Source organism: Culex quinquefasciatus, chromosome 3 (assembly GCF_015732765.1).
Source record: "Culex quinquefasciatus strain JHB chromosome 3, VPISU_Cqui_1.0_pri_paternal, whole genome shotgun sequence".
In the NCBI taxonomy this organism is placed as follows: domain Eukaryota; kingdom Metazoa; phylum Arthropoda; class Insecta; order Diptera; family Culicidae; genus Culex; species Culex quinquefasciatus.
In genome coordinates this window covers 64,830,579-64,847,191 of record NC_051863.1, presented here as the reverse complement: position 1 = coordinate 64,847,191, position 16,613 = coordinate 64,830,579, and the positions used below count along the sequence as shown (strand labels likewise).

Genomic DNA, 16,613 nt, shown 5'->3' with positions numbered 1-16,613 from the left:
GGTGTTATTTGTACACAACAATTATGTAATAATCTATTTGTTCTTGTAAACATAATATTTCAATACGGGTTTATTATTTTATTATTTGAATAAATCCCACATATTCAAAAAATCGGTTAAAACTTAATTTTCAAAACTTTTAGCAGTTTGCAACCTTCTACAAAGTTGTTTCTTGTCTTATTTTGCACATTTTGGTCAGTAAAATACACATGAAACACATCATTTGACAAGTTTCCTGGACTGTTATTTAAAAGTTTCCAATAAATGATCGAGGATTTTAAAAGAAAAAACTTAAAATTGAGATATCTCAGAAATTTCCCGATGAAACATTTCGCTCTTAGAAGCATTGGAAAGCTGAGAAAATTTCCTGTAAGACACTTTTGAAAGTAGTGATGACTATTTTTTCTCGTTAAGGTTGCCCAGAAAACACGCCGTGAAATAGTTTAAATTTTCTTCAACATATAGACCATTCAAAATAATTTTTAAGGTTTTCATCTCTCTTTAAAAAAAACTAAATTTAAAATCCATAGGCAAAAATATTATAAATTGTTACGAAATCGAAATTTTTATTCAAAATAAGAACAGAAAACAAAAAAGTGTATTTTTTAACTTTCAAGGAAACTATTCACACAAATAATCAAATGTTTTTAAAATAAAACAGTAAAATTTGAACTACAGCGAATTAAAATATTACTAAACTTAGTTAGTTTCTTTCGAAACTGAAAATTAAAAAAAAAGCAATCTACTTTAACGACCCCCGGGTCTTTTGTGGGCTCTGTTGCAAGTTTCTGCTCATTTTTAGGCATCCGAAGGTTATGTGTGGTGAGTCACCCAAAACCTCTTTTATGCAAATGGACCGACGTTTTACTTCCCCATCCGATAGAAGGCCAGGAGGATAAGGTGGGAATCGAACCCACGCCCCATAGCAACTTAGGGATCGGCAGCCGAAGCCGCTAACCACCGCGCCACGAGGCCCTGAAAGTTTTAATTATTCTTCAAATGGTTCATATCAAGCTTATCAAACGAAGACCAATCAAATTTATTTAAATAGTCTTTATGGTTGAAATATTGATTTGAGAAAATTGATAAATTTCAAAAAAATTTCACCCTTCCGCGGAATCGTCATAATGCACTAACCCTATATAAGTAATTGAACATAAAATTTCACGGAATTTCGCGGAAAAAGCCGAATTTCGCGAATTTCACGCTGTCCGCAAAATCGTGAAATTTCACTAACTCTAGAGATCAGGTTTTTTTTTACCGTGTATCATTTTTTTCTAGTGTAGTCCGTATTCATACCTACAACTTTGCCCAAGACACCAAATCGATCAAAAAATTCCTTCAAAAGATACAGATTCTTGAATTTTCATACATCATTATTGTATGGACAGCTGCCAAATTTGTATGGAAAATTATATGGACAAACTAATGAAGCAAAATGGCTTCTAAGGGCATACCGAAGTCACCAAAAAAGGTTCAGTCGGATTAAAAATACAAAAATTAAAATTGAAGAAAAAATACCGATTTCGTAGAGAATTGCTGACTTGTCAGGCAAATGCGTGACCCCGTTGCCCGAAATCGACTCAGAAAATAATCATTTTATAGTAAAAAGTTTCTGCCAAAATATGCAAAAAATTAAGATTGAAAATATTAAGCCAATGAAACAACAATTTGGAAAGGATGCGTATTTATTTTATTTTTGCAAACAAATGTTGTTTCTTTGTATTTCTTGAGTTGTACACCAAAGTTAAAAAAAATCAAATCAAATTATTCGCTCTACATCATTGCCTTGGCGTTCTCGATTGCGAGATTCCTACTCGAAACTAGGTGTCCGAAGGCTTGATTGTTGAGGCAATTGCAAACCTTTTTTTACATCTTAGCTTCCATGCACCCCAGGATTCGAACTGACGACCTTTGGATTGTGAGTCCAACTGCCTACCAGCGACTCTACCGAGGCAGGAATCAGGGAGACGACTCCTACACCTGGACTGAGCTAACGACCTAACATTTTTATGTTAGTCCGGGGCCAACATTTACTTCCCGTCCCGGACACCAAAGTTAAAAAATCTAAATGTTTTAGAGTTATTGTTAAATGGAAAACAAAACACGTTTGCAGCATGAACGTTGCAAACAGCAAACATTGCAAATTATGGCTTTAATCTATTTTTTGATTTTTTTTTTAAACTGTTGACGAATTCCAAATTGTTTTGATTTTTTGGGATTACTGAACTGTAATATTTTTTCCTGTTAAAAAAAGCATCATACAAAATTCAATAAAAAAATCAAATTCTGATCCTTCAAAGATTTCGCTAAACTTCGCCTCCACTGTACCACCTCCTTTTCTGCGCATGTATTGGTACCATCCTGGGAAAACATCCCGAGTGGTGTCATCCATCGGTTCCTGTATTTATGCACCCGTCGAGACGCTTTTCCTCTCAGTTTTTCACGAAACGCGCTCCAGGTCGGCTAGCATTCACCCCGCTGCAGGTGTAAACGTCACGGCCCCCTTAGATTTTCTACTACGATTGAGGGACGTTTCCTTCCCGTCCCGGTTTTCCACCAAACGTTTCCATAGCCACCAACCCAGGTTGTGGAGATGTGACAGATTGCTAGTTCGTGTGTGTATGTGGGGGGGATATGTGAAAATTGAATTCGTAGTGCCTTCTGCAGTGAACATCCTCTTTTTGCCGATATCCTTGAAATTACTCTGGAAGATTCGCGATTAGCGGTGTGAAGAGGTTCAAGGATTTACGTTCAGCAATTCTGGATTGTGTTTGCGAAGGATAATGAAGTGTTTTTCATCGGGAAATTGATCAAAGATTGCCAAGTATCCTTCGGAAGGTGCCAAGCTCAAGGCTGACTGGATTACTCGTTTTACGTGCGATGGTGTCGGTGTGTGAGTGGGAAAACAAACAACAAAAGAAGAAGAAAATGGCCATGGACGTCGCGCGGTAGAGGCAGTGCAGTGTTTTGGTACAGTGAAGAAGCTGCGTGTCAGGACGATATCTATCTAGCTATCACAACAGGTGTACAGCTTCGTTAGTGGCTCATCTGGTCCTTTTGGGTTCCTACTCAACGTCCTGAGAGGAAAAACACCTGGCAATTGTCGCATTTTATCGAGAGCGACAATAAAAGCAAAATACGCGTTTTTTTTAGTTGCCTTGAGGTGAAGGTGAAGGAAGGTGGTTTAGCAAGGCTCAGCAAAAAGTTGTAGGATAATAAAGTGACCAATCTTGTTCAAGGCTAAAAGGACAGGATGGTCAGGTTTGGCTACTGATTGGAGTTAATCGTGTTTTAAGGTTTCTGCTGGTGCCGGGACATGCAAAGGTATATGACACTTATGAAATGAATTATTGCTTATTTTCGCATATTAAAAAAAACCTGTATGAGCAACCGTTACAAGTTAAATTAACTATAATTTCAGTTTTTTTGAAAGTATATCTTAAAACTAATAATAATCCTTTTGCTCTTTCATCCTTCGCGAAAAAAATGCATTACAAGCTATAGCTTTAGCATTCAATAAAAAAAAGTTTTAAAATGCATGATACACCAGTAGAGTTGTTTTGAGTTTTCATAAAATTTTAGTTCTAGCTTAAAAAAAAGCCTTCTGAAAAAAAAACTATGGGGTATTGTCCAGACTGAAACCTCGATTATCAGAAGTTTCAATTACCCGAAGTTTTGATTATCTGGACTTCGGATAGTTGAATTATAAAAAACCAATCTGAAGTTTTATTTGAAAAGGTTCTAAAAACATATGAAACATAATAGCTTATAGGACCTTTTCTAAAAAACTCAAGATAATGTTTTTGTATTTTTTTTTTTACTTATTTAACAACAAAATCCAGTTATCAACCCCCCTCACTAACCTGTTACAACCTCTGTAAAACCTATCACTCAAAACATACATTAAGGGGTTACATACATCTAGAGTTGAGTTGATTTACGGGTGCCACGATATCTCGAGATGGGATGAATTGGCTGAAATTCGGGGTCAAGAACTTATCCCGTGTGCATGACGAAGCCCGATTTTGAAATTTTGCTTAAAAAAAATACAAAAATCAAAAACTGACGATTCTTTATATCTGGAGTTTTTTTTTGAAAAGGTCCAATAAACCAAATTTCCAGTTTTTGCTTTTTGGGTGTTTTTAGAACCGCCTTGAGTCAGGGGTATTGAAAAACACCCAAAAAGCAAAAACTGAAAATTTGGTTTATTGGTCCTTTTAAAAAAAAACTCCAGATATGAAAAACACAAAACTATTTTTATCTTTTTTTAAAATAAGTTTTTTTGAAAATCGGCCTTCATCATGCACACAGGACCGATTTAAAAAGTCTTCACCTAAAGCGTCCAATTTCCCGGGGTTACAAAATTCCCGGGAAACGGGAAATTTTCAGCAAATTTCCCGGGAAATCCCGGGAAATTTGAAATTTATCAAAAATTGTTCTGACTTTGTTTCTGATTAATATTTTGCAACAAAATTGCATGGAATTGCAACTTAAATGGTCAAAATAAGTGTGAGGATCAATTAATACCTTGACTGCTTGTGAATAAATATACAATACAATTTCAAGAAAATATATCAATTCGTTCAAAATATCATAAAATAATGATGAGCAGTTTTTGTTAAGAAGTAGGTGCTATTTTTATAATCACAGTGTTTAGACAGTGAGTAAAATTAATCCAATCTCCAAAACCAAACAAATGCATAAAAATTTGTTTCTGTGATCAGATGGAGAAAATTTGATAAAAAACAATATTGATAATTAAGTTGAAATAAAAAAAGCAGTTAATATGTTTTTCATGTCTAATATTTTTCCAGAACAAATGTTACTGGTTTGAGCTCATGACTGAATAGATAAGCATTCAATTTTCCTTAAAAATCAGTTTTTTACTTGAAATACCATTTTTAAGCAATTACAACTCAAATTTTTCAAATATTTGGAACGAGTTTCCTTTTCGGGCACATTTTGAATAAAACGACGTAGTTTTTTAATTGATTAAGCCTAATAAATGACTTCGGATAAAAAAAAACATAGCAAAAAAAAAGTTGTTTAGTAGTTGCATGTTTAAACCTGTTACGTCCTTGGTAAATGTAGTGCTCAATGAAATTTCAACGTTAAATTATCATTTCTCGAACACTTTTAACAAACTAACCTTATTTTTTTCGTAAAACCCAATTTTAGACATTTAATAATACAAATTCAATTTTCATCCAATTTGGCCATGGTTAACACAAACGTAAACAAAACTCAAATTTGTTCTTGGCGAGAAGAGGGACCTTATTTTCAAATGCTATAACAACAATTTTCGTTTCAAAAGCTTGCCAAAATTATAAAAGTTTATTTTTATTCCATAATATTGTAATATTTGTTGCCGAACAAATGTACAAAGATCTATTCCCAAATGCTTCAGAAATTAATATCATCTGAAATAAACCTTGACATGAAACTTTCAGACGAACTGATAAATTCAATAAGAGTAGTGAATTGAATGTATTAAAATTAAGTTGAGTTCATTATTTTTTTTCATTATTTTTTTTTTCGTTAATCAAAAAAATAAATGTACCAAAAAGTTTAGAAAATGTATACTTCCGCTTAATTTCGGGAATTCCCGGGAAATTTACAAATTTCCCGGGAAACGGGAAAAATATTTTTTTCCCGGGACGGGAAATTGGACGCTCTAGTCTTCACCAAAATATTGAGCTAATTTGGTCAAGGCAGTGTTGAGATATCGTGGCACCCGTTTTTTGAAACTGAAAACTGCAAATAGCTATATCTCGGCAATGATACAACCAAATGTCTGAAAATTGTTATGATAATAGATGAAAATGTATATTTTAATTCCCTGAAAACAGATTTTAAATAAAAATAAGTTTGTGCTCACACCAGCCTCTGACTTTTCTGACGATTTACATGTATGTAACCCCTTAAGAACATTTAGTCCAGGGGTGCCCAAAGTTTTTAAATGCTTGCGGGCAAAATGTGTTTTTTTATTTTCAAGATGAAATTACGTTATCTCAATTTAAAAGACAAAAAATACATCTGTCATTTAAAGTTCTATGAAAATTTCTTTTAATTTTTTATCATTTTCGTCAAAAAAAATAAATGTTCTCTGACTGCTGAGCCGAAAAACAAACTAATTTAAAAATTAAAGAAAACAGAAAAAGACAGACCCAAAAGGTTGTTATGGCCTATTTATAAGAACTTCATAGGAGTTCATAGCTTCACAACTGAATCTTGACAACCCCCTCAATGTCATACATTTTTTTTGAAAATACTGAAATTTTTCACAAAACTACGTATTTTTAAAAAAATACTCAAAATTTCAGTTTTTTGCAATATTGGTATCAAATGATTGGGATGTTTTCATACATTTCGAATGTTATAACATTTTTTTCATATACTCAACATTTTCACAAAACAGCGTATTTTCGAAAAAATACTCAATATTTCTGTTTTTCAATATGGCTATCAAATGATCGGTTTCAGCTTTTTCCCCGATTGTTTTAAATCCATATTGTAAAAAACTGAAATTTGTAGTGTTTTATTCGAAAATATGTGGTTTCTTGAAAATTTTGAGTATTTTCAAAAAAATGATACTATATTCTAAATGTAAGAAAAAATTCCAATCATTTGATACCCAAAATTAAAAAAACTGAAACCTTGGGTAGTTTTCGGAAATACCGTAAACCGGGGTGACTTTGATAGGATTTCAAATAGTTTTTAGAATATTTTCCAACTGGTAAGGGTTTTCTCAAGATTATTATTTTTAAAACATGTACTGGGGTAGGCCACACAAAGTCCATGCACTATTTTGGAAAAAAAGTTTTTTCAATAGTGTTTAGAAAAATAGTTACGTTAAAAATTCTTGGTTTTAATTCCGGGGTGACTTTGATAGTCATAGTTTTTCTTGTTAAAATCATATTTAAGATGTTCAAACTTTATTTGTACGTTAAATGTACCATCACTAAAGTAGTTGATATAGTTTGTAAGAAAAAAAATCAATGTTTATATTAAGTTAACTAATTTTATACATATAAATTTTAGGTAAAATTGTTAAAAAGTCGGAATTTTGCCTGAAATTTGTTAAAAATAGTTTTGTTTATAAAATTATCGATTTATATTGCATTTTAAACTGAATTCGAAGCACGAATCACAAGTTTTCACATTTTACATGAAATTTGTTCAACTGAATTTGCCAATAAATTTGGAGATTTTTTTTAATTGTGCTTCAAAAACACATATTATTTATTATTTACAAACTTATTTAACCTTCTCCTACACAGAAAAAAAAGTTGAATTTTGGAATGTTGAAAATTTGGTAGGTTGAATATCACCTCTTTATTTGTGTAATATTACATAAAAAATGTGTAAAAATGTGAACCTGATGAATATTAATCAAAAACTGATGAAAATTCATCATTTTCTGGGGTAAAATTAATCATATTTTTTGCCACAAAATCTGTCACCATTTCCTGATGAATATTACCATTTTTTTTCTGTGTAGTGGAAAATTGTCCAAAGAATCCGAAAATGCATTCCGTTTTCCGATTCAAAATCATGTTCATTGAGAAAATCATGACACTTTGAGAAGTTTAAAATAATGACTTTCATTAACATTTTCTTAACTATAGTTAACTAACTTTTTAAACTCTTCAAAATTTTATGAAAACTTCTTCTTGAGGAACTTTGAACACTTCTCTACCACGGTCAGTATGTTTCTGAACCATTCCTTACGTTTTTTAATTGTACTCTTCATTTTGCGGAAAAATCGCAAACCTATCAAAGTCACCCCGGCTATCAAAGTCACCCCGTTTTACGGTACGCAGTTTTGTGATTTTTTTTAGTATTTCATAAAATGCTTTTATTACATTCAAAATGTATAAAAAAATTCAGATCAATTGATATCCAATAAAAAAAAAGTTTTTGTTTCAAATATACGTAGCTTTGTGAAAAATTTGAGTAATTTCAACAAAAAAATTACATTCGAATTGCATGGAAAATCCCGATATCCATAATGCAATAACAATAATTTTGAGTATTTTTTCGAGAAACATTGCATTTTAAAAATACAGGAAAAATACATATTTTTGTGATTTTTTAAATTTATAAGTGCAATCGATAGCTGACATCAGCCCGATTCTAAAACATTATAATTTTTTGATGTTAGTATGATTTTTCTTACGATTATAGCTAATGTCTCCCATTTAGACAAAATCCCATAAGCTCTGCGCTTCAGTTAAGCACTGGGCCGTGATTAACCGAGGCAGCTGAACGAATCAAAACCGGGGCATGACAGTACCCCTTCTTGTTTGGCACCGCTCCAAAGTTTTGTGATTTTTGTAATTTTATCAAAAAACCTCTTTTTCAAATGGCCATAACTTTGAAACAAAAATGATAGTGCAAATCTCGACAGCAATTTTTAAAGGAAATTGAATGGCGTCATCCGCTTTGGAACATTTTGCGCAATTGAAAACTTTACATGCAATTTTCTCAATATACATGCGATTTAATTTTGAGTTAAACTTCACCATCGTGTTCCCAGACGATTTTACATAAGAATCATTTTTTTCTCATACATACCATACCATCTCTTGAGACAACGATTTTTAAAACATGCAGTTTTTAGATATTTACATTACCTTTTCTTACAACAATAGATTTGCTACCTACAGATAAAGCATTCTGTGTAAACATAACTCTTATGATTTCCTTTGCCTATACTAGGCTTTCAGCGTGGGTAAAAGTTATTACAACAAGCATCCCTCCTGACGTGCACAGCAGCAGAAGCAGTACGGTGATTGTTTTATATCGTTCTGCTTCCTGAATATGAGAGAGAGTACTTTCAATGGAACTGACTACAATAAACCACACGAGCTCTGAAGCTCTGAAGCTCAGTTTGATACGAGGACGTGCTTCCGGTGTGGCGGAAAGTTGGCATTTTAGAAATAGTTTTGACACTGCTTTTATGAATTCTCGTTTTATTCATGACGCAGCAGCACGAACCCATCTCCAAATGGAAAGCGCTTCATCCTGAAAAAAAAATCGAATCAAAAAGTAATCTCATCAAAATTTTCCATAATTCAATTATCCGGGGAAAAGTGCTCGCTCCTCGAAAAAGTGAACCAAAAACATAATCAATTCGGGGCAATTTCTAATCACGCTTCGAGCTCAATTTCCTAGACCTGGTTGCAAAGAGCACGCGCCAGATCCTGGAATCATCGAGCTTTAAAAGCTCTTCAAAAACAACAGCCACGCGTTTGGATGGCTACGACGAACGACATAATAAACCCCGTTCCTCGTTCCGGTTCCGGCTAACAGACGGTCGTGCTCATGGTATTTTGCCACAATACTGCGACTTTAGTAGCGTTGTAGTGATAGAACTGCTCTTATTTTTTAAAGCCGTAATTTCTTAAATTTTTATTGTGTCATTAGAACTAACGAATTGAGCAGATCTGTTTTATTTAACTGTTGAAACTACTTACTTTTCCTGTCGATCTCAACTGACGAAACGAACTATTTTCATCGCCAAATGCAATAGAAGAGCAATTCTCTACGAAATCGGTATTTTTTCTTCAATTTTAATTTTTGTATTTTTTAATCCGGCTGAAACTTTTTTGGTGCCTTCGGTATGCCCAAAGAAGCCGTTTTGCATCATTAGTTTGTCCATATAACATTCCATACAAACTTGGCCGCTGTCCATACAAAAATGATGTATGAAAATTCAAAAAATCTGTATCTTTTGAAGGTTTTTTTTGATCGATTTGGTGTCTTGGGCAAAGTTGTAGGTACGAAACGAATACGGACTACACTGAAAAGAATGATACACGGTAAACAACATTTTGGTATTTTTTTTAAATTTAACTTGTTGTCACTAAAACTTGATTTGCAAAAAAAACACAATTTTTTTTTTCACATGTTTTAAGGGACATCAAAAGCTTTTCAGAAATTTCTAGGTTGTGCGAAAAATTTTTGACCTAGTTATGATTTCAAACATTGAATATTACGCCCTTTTGAAATGTTAGTCTTGATTTAAAAATTTTGAAAATATATTTTTTTTTAAATCGGTAAATTTCACGAATGTTTCAAACTTTAACATTGAAAATCGGACCATTAGTAACTGAGATATCGACATTAGAAAATTGTGGGTTGTTTGGATGAGCCTTCGAAAACATCAATTCTAGCAAAACATTGTAATAGGGCGGAAGCCGAAGTGTAAACAAAGAGTCTTTCCTGCTTGTTCCTGATATAAACATCAACTGACGTGAGCAGGATAGGCTCTTGCTCTTGTAGATCGGCCATTACAGATCTTTACATTACGGAAGCAAAGAGTGCTAAAAGTAATACTTTGCGAAACAAGTGCTGAAAAGTTACACGTTTTAGCACTAAAATGGATGCTGAAATAGTAGTTTATACAACAAGTTGCAAAAAGAGGATTTTTTCAGCACGAGTATACATTTATCCAACGAGGTTCACCGAGGTGGATAAATACGAAGAGTGCTGAAAAAATCAAGTTTTGCAACGAGTTCCATACAACATTTTTTGCAATTCCAAAAAGCACACACTGAGTGAAATTTTATGTCAAATTTTCATGCATTTTGTCAATAAATCATTGAAATTAAAAAAAATGTTGAAAAGTGTTACTTTTCGAAACAAGTGAGTGCTGAAAAGTAGAACTTTACAGCATTTATTTTGAAAAGTGTTGCTATTTGGAGCGGCCGTGGCTGACTGGCTACGGTGTTCGCTTTGAAAGCGAATGGTTCTGGGTTCGATGCCCATCTGCTCCCAACGAGAAAGTTAAGAACACATTAATTTGAAATGATAAATATGAACGAAAATCAAAGTCGCACGAGACGGGGTTCGATCCCCGTCCTTTGGATTGGTAAGCAAAATGCTAACCACTAGGCCATGGCGACTTGGTATGCTTGGACTGGAATTAGGAATACTGTTACAGAGAGCGAGTTGTGGCGCTATAACCACGGCAAATAGTGTCCAGGGCATTCGTGGAAATACAATGTCCCATCCCAGAGGATCCCGGAGTACCAAACCTTCTTAGCATGGTGCTCCCAACGAATACAACCAGATCACGGAGCGTATGGTGGTGTGTCCCCACGCTCTTCCTCCCCTGTCGATTCAGAATTGTGTTGTTGTTCGAACACTCAGTGCTCAAACTCAACCCAATAACGAATCATCTCTGCGATACGGCTTTACGCAGTTGGCCTGGCCGCTTTAACGCTTGTGATGTTTCAATGCATTCTGATGCAATGGCGCACTACAAATGTTAATAAATGACAAGAAGAGTGCTAGGCGTCATCTAACCTAAGGCACTCTCCAGGATCCCTTCGAAAGATTGGCTGCGCTAGGGTCTGATTAGATTAGATTAGATTAGATTTATTTTGAAAAGTGTTGCTATTCGATTCTGTTATTTTTGGTACAGAAAAGTAGGCTATTTCGTCGTTCAAGAATGACAGGAAAAGTAAGTAGTTTCACGACGGAATTGCAAAAATCTACTTTTCAGTTCTGAGCAGTTCTCTCAGATTTCGGTCATTCGATTTTTTTGTATTTTTTAATCCGACTGAAGCTTTTTTGGTGCCTTCGGTATGCCCAAAGAAGCCATTTTGCATCATTAGTTTGTCCATATAATTTTCCATACAAATTTGGCAGCTTTCCATACAAAAGTGATGTATGAAAATTCAAAAATCTGTATCTTTTGATGGAATTTTTTGATCGATTTGGTGCCTTGGGCAAAGTTTTAGGTATGGTATGAATAAGGACAACACTGAAAAAAAAATGATACGCGGTAAAATTTTTTTGGGGATTTTTGATTTAACTTTTTGCCACTAAAACTTAATTTGCAAAAAAAGCAATTTTTTTTGGGGGAAGTTCAAAATTATCGGTCCTCGATCACCGGTCCCTGTCAAGGTAAACATCCCGCGAACAAAAGGGAATCGGAGCCGAGGGCCATGTATTAGTTCACTGGCACCGGTTAATGTGGAACGCAGTCGCAGCAAGGAGGTTCAGTTGCCGCAGCGACAGAAGCTTGGAAAAATCCTACAAAAGAAGGACGACGAAGCGGATTACGAGTGGAGCGGTGACAAGCGGAAGCAGCCCAAGCGGGAACCGGCCTTTTTGTGCGGGTACCAGCCAGGGATGCCACATGATTTTAAAAATGTCTGTGAAAAGTCTGTGTATGTCTGTGTCTTTGTCTAAAATTCAAATAAATCAATTTACAGTCATAGAAATCTATCAAAAATTGTGTTTTTAAGCATTTGAAGACTAACGAAATAAGTTTCGATTGATATTTTAACAAAATAACAATTTAATGAATTTAAAAGTCTGTGTACCTCAAAAACGTCTGACACGAGCTCAAATGTCTGTGACACACTGAAGTCAGAAACACAGAGAAAGTTATTTTTTGTAAGTTTTTTTTTTGAATTCGATTTAACATAAGTACACAGAAATTGTTCTCGATGTGCAAAATACAATTCTTTATTAATCGATACGCTGATTCAAAAACATAATTTTTGAAATAGTTTGAGTTTTGTTCGTCAAGTGCACATGCATGCCCCCGAGAAAAATATTTGAAAACTGAGTTTTTGTATTTGTTGTTTTGAACCTTTGTTCGTTGCATTTAATTCGTGCTGAAATATTGCCATGCAAGTGATTAAAAACAGGAAAATTCTAGCAAAACATTGTAATAGGGCGGAAGCCGAAGTGTAAACAAAGAGTCTATCCTGCTTGTTCCTGATATAAACATCAACTGACGTGAGCAGGATAGGCTCTTGTTCACTTCAGCTTCGGCCCTATTACAATGTTTTGCTAGAATTTTCCTGTTTTTAATCACTTGCATGGCAATATTTCAGCAACTAAGGGTCGTAGCAACAAAGTTCAAAAAAGCAAAATGAAGAGAATTTCTCAGCTTTTCAAAAATATTTTTTTCAAAGGTGGGCATGCATGTGCACTTATTTAAAAAAAAAAAACTTCGACTATTTTCAAAAAAGTTGAAATTGTTTTGCGACCAATATTTCGATTTTTTTTAAATCAATATCGATTAATATGATTATAACTCGGTCAACGATTTTTTGCACATCCTGGAAATTTCTGAAAATTTGGCTTTTTATGTCCCCTAAAACATACAAAAAAAACATACAAAAAAATAGCTTTGTGTGTGTGTGTGCAACCAATCAAACGGGACCACGCGGTCGCTTCTTACAAATTGAGTTGTTACCATATATTTTAGAATTTTTATATTCTACACATGCAAATAACTCGCATAGGCATTTGGGTGGTGTTAGCTCTGCCGAGCTTCGGTGACCCATTTCTACGCAGGCTAGCCGTGCGCGAGGTACCTCAGCTTGAATCGACAAGCCCCGCCCTGAAGAACGTTTGCATCAATCGGATTCAAACGTTATTTAGCACTTCCAAGTCCTTGTCAAATGGACAAAGGCCCAGCGCGTATATAGGTGGTAGTAACAGTATTCCTAATTCCAGTCATAGCTCACCAAGCAGCCGTGATGGCGTAGTGGTTAGCATTTTTGCTTACCAATACAAAGGACGGGGGATCGAACCCCACCCGAGCGACTTTGATTTTTTTCGTTCATATTAAAGAATTTCAAGTATTTCTAAGTCTTAAACTTTCTCGTTGGGAGCAGATGGGCATCGAACCCGGGATCATTCGCAAAGCGAACACCATAACCAGTCAGCCACGGCTACTCCTTGTAAACACCTTATCGGTTTTGTCTTGAATTATGTGTACGTATGTCAGAATAAATGAAAGAATTGTGGTCTTATAAAAAGAACGAGTCAACAATTTCTTCAAAACCAGCTTATCTTCAATCGTCTTCGTCAAACGGGGGCTGGTACCAGGGATGCCAGATACACAGATTTGTCTGTGTTTCACAGACATTTGAGCTCGTGTCAGACGTTTTTTGAGGTACACAGACTTTTTAAAAACTTCATTAAATTGTTATTTTGTTAAAATATCAATCGAAACTTATTTCGTTAGTCTTCAAATGCTTAAAAACACAATTTTTGATAGATTTCTATGACTGTAAATTGATTTATTTGAATTTTAGACAAAGACACAGACATACACAGACTTTTTCACAGACATTTTTAAAAATCATGTGGCATCCCTGGCTGGTACCCGCACAAAAAGGCCGGTTCCCGCTTGGGCTGCTTCCGCTTGTCACCGCTCCACTCGTAATCCGCTTCGTCGTCCTTCTTTTGTAGGATTTTTCCAAGCTTCTGTCGCTGCGGCAACTGAACCTCCTTGCTGCGACTGCGTTCCACATTAACCGGTGCCAGTGAACTAATACATGGCCCTCGGCTCCGATTCCCTTTTGTTCGCGGGATGTTTACCTTGACAGGGACCGGTGATCGAGGACCGATAATTTTGCACTTCCCCCAAAAAAAATTGCTTTTTTTGCAAATTAAGTTTTAGTGGCAAAAGTTAAATCAAAATCCCCAAAAATTTTACCGCGTATCATTTTTTTCAGTGTTGTCCTTATTCATACCATACCTAAAACTTTGCCCAAGGCACCAAATCGATCAAAAAATTCCATCAAAAGATACAGATTTTTGAATTTTCATACATCACTTTTGTATGGAAAGCTGCCAAATTTGTATGGAAAATTATATGGACAAACTAATGATGCAAAATGGCTTCTTTGGGCATACCGAAGGCACCAAAAAAGCTTCAGTCGGATTAAAAAATACAAAAAAATCGAATGACCGAAATCTGAGAGAACTGCTCAGAACTGAAAAGTAGATTTTTGCAATTCCGTCGTGAAACTACTTACTTTTCCTGTCATTCTTGAACGACGAAATAGCCTACTTTTCTGTACCAAAAATAACAGAATCGAATAGCAACACTTTTCAAAATAAATCTAATCTAATCTAATCTAATCAGACCTTAGCGCAGCCAATCTTTCGAAGGGATCCTGGAGAGTGCCTTAGGTTAGATGACGCCTAGCACTCTTCTTGTCATTTATTAACATTTGTAGTGCGCCATTGCATCAGAATGCATTGAAACATCACAAGCGTTAAAGCGGCCAGGCCAACTGCGTAAAGCCGTATCGCAGAGATGATTCGTTATTGGGTTGAGTTTGAGCACTGAGTGTTCGAACAACAACACAATTCTGAATCGACAGGGGAGGAAGAGCGTGGGGACACACCACCATACGCTCCGTGATCTGGTTGTATTCGTTGGGAGCACCATGCTAAGAAGGTTTGGTACTCCGGGATCCTCTGGGATGGGACATTGTATTTCCACGAATGCCCTGGACACTATTTGCCGTGGTTATAGCGCCACAACTCGCTCTCTGTAACAGTATTCCTAATTCCAGTCCAAGCATACCAAGTCGCCATGGCCTAGTGGTTAGCATTTTTGCTTACCAATCCAAAGGACGGGGATCGAACCCCGTCTCGTGCGACTTTGATTTTTCGTTCATATTTATCATTTCAAATTAATGTGTTCTTAACTTTCTCGTTGGGAGCAGATGGGCATCGAACCCAGAACCATTCGCTTTCAAAGCGAACACCGTAGCCAGTCAGCCACGGCCGCTCCAAATAGCAACACTTTTCAAAATAAATGCTGTAAAGTTCTACTTTTCAGCACTCACTTGTTTCGAAAAGTAACACTTTTCAACATTTTTTTTAATTTCAATGATTTATTGACAAAATGCATGAAAATTTGACATAAAATTTCACTCAGTGTGTGCTTTTTGGAATTGCAAAAAATGTTGTATGGAACTCGTTGCAAAACTTGATTTTTTCAGCACTCTTCGTATTTATCCACCTCGGTGAACCTCGTTGGATAAATGTATACTCGTGCTGAAAAAATCCTCTTTTTGCAACTTGTTGCATAAACTACTATTTCAGCATCCATTTTAGTGCTAAAACGTGTAACTTTTCAGCACTTGTTTCGCAAAGTATTACTTTTAGCACTCTTTGCTTCCGTAATGTAAAGATCTGTAATGGCCGATCTACAATCACTTAGCTTAGGAGTTTGAATCAATGGAAATGAATCTGATCTTCTACTATGAAAAGGAATAAAATTAGAAACTTGACGTATGGTTTGGAAAATTTCAAAATCTACGGTAAGTTGACGTTTCCATATCAAAGGTAAACAAACAACTGCATAGCAACGTATTGATTGTGGATGACGGCCGTAAGTTGTGTACATTTTCTAAGTTTTACTTTACTTAACTATTCTAAGCTAAGTGATTGTAGATAGGCCATAAATAGTACATTTTTGCAACGAAATAGCAGAAAACAGTTTTTGGGCCATCCATAAACCACGCGACAAGTTTAGGGTGTGGTTGGGCGTGTTTTGGCGATTGACCGCGAAAAAGATTTATTGTATTAAACATTTGTCCACAAGAGAAGAGGGGGGAGGGGGGCTCTGCAATTTCTAAAAATGTATCCAAGAAGTTTATGGATGTCCTCTGATTGTCATGATGTTATTTATATTTGATAAAAAAAACAGCATATTTATCGAAGTAATAATGCAAAGCGAGGTATGCACCTGATAGAAACAAGATCACTTTGTTGCAAAATGTCACGTTGGCTCTGAAACTCTGAATCTGAAGAAGCCGGATTTACTTTGAGTATTT

General features: G+C 35.2%; 1 protein-coding gene across 1 annotated transcript in view; it reads left to right on the top strand.

The window, feature by feature from the left end:
* Nucleotides 1-2,452: 2,452 nt before the first annotated feature.
* The window catches only part of LOC6048876, a 47,970-nt gene continuing 33,809 nt past the window's right edge, over nt 2,453-16,613 (top strand). Inside the window, exon 1 of the mRNA XM_038263828.1 lies at nt 2,453-3,327. The gene's annotated coding sequence lies outside the window, so the exon portion shown is untranslated. The remainder of the gene's footprint in view (nt 3,328-16,613) is intronic.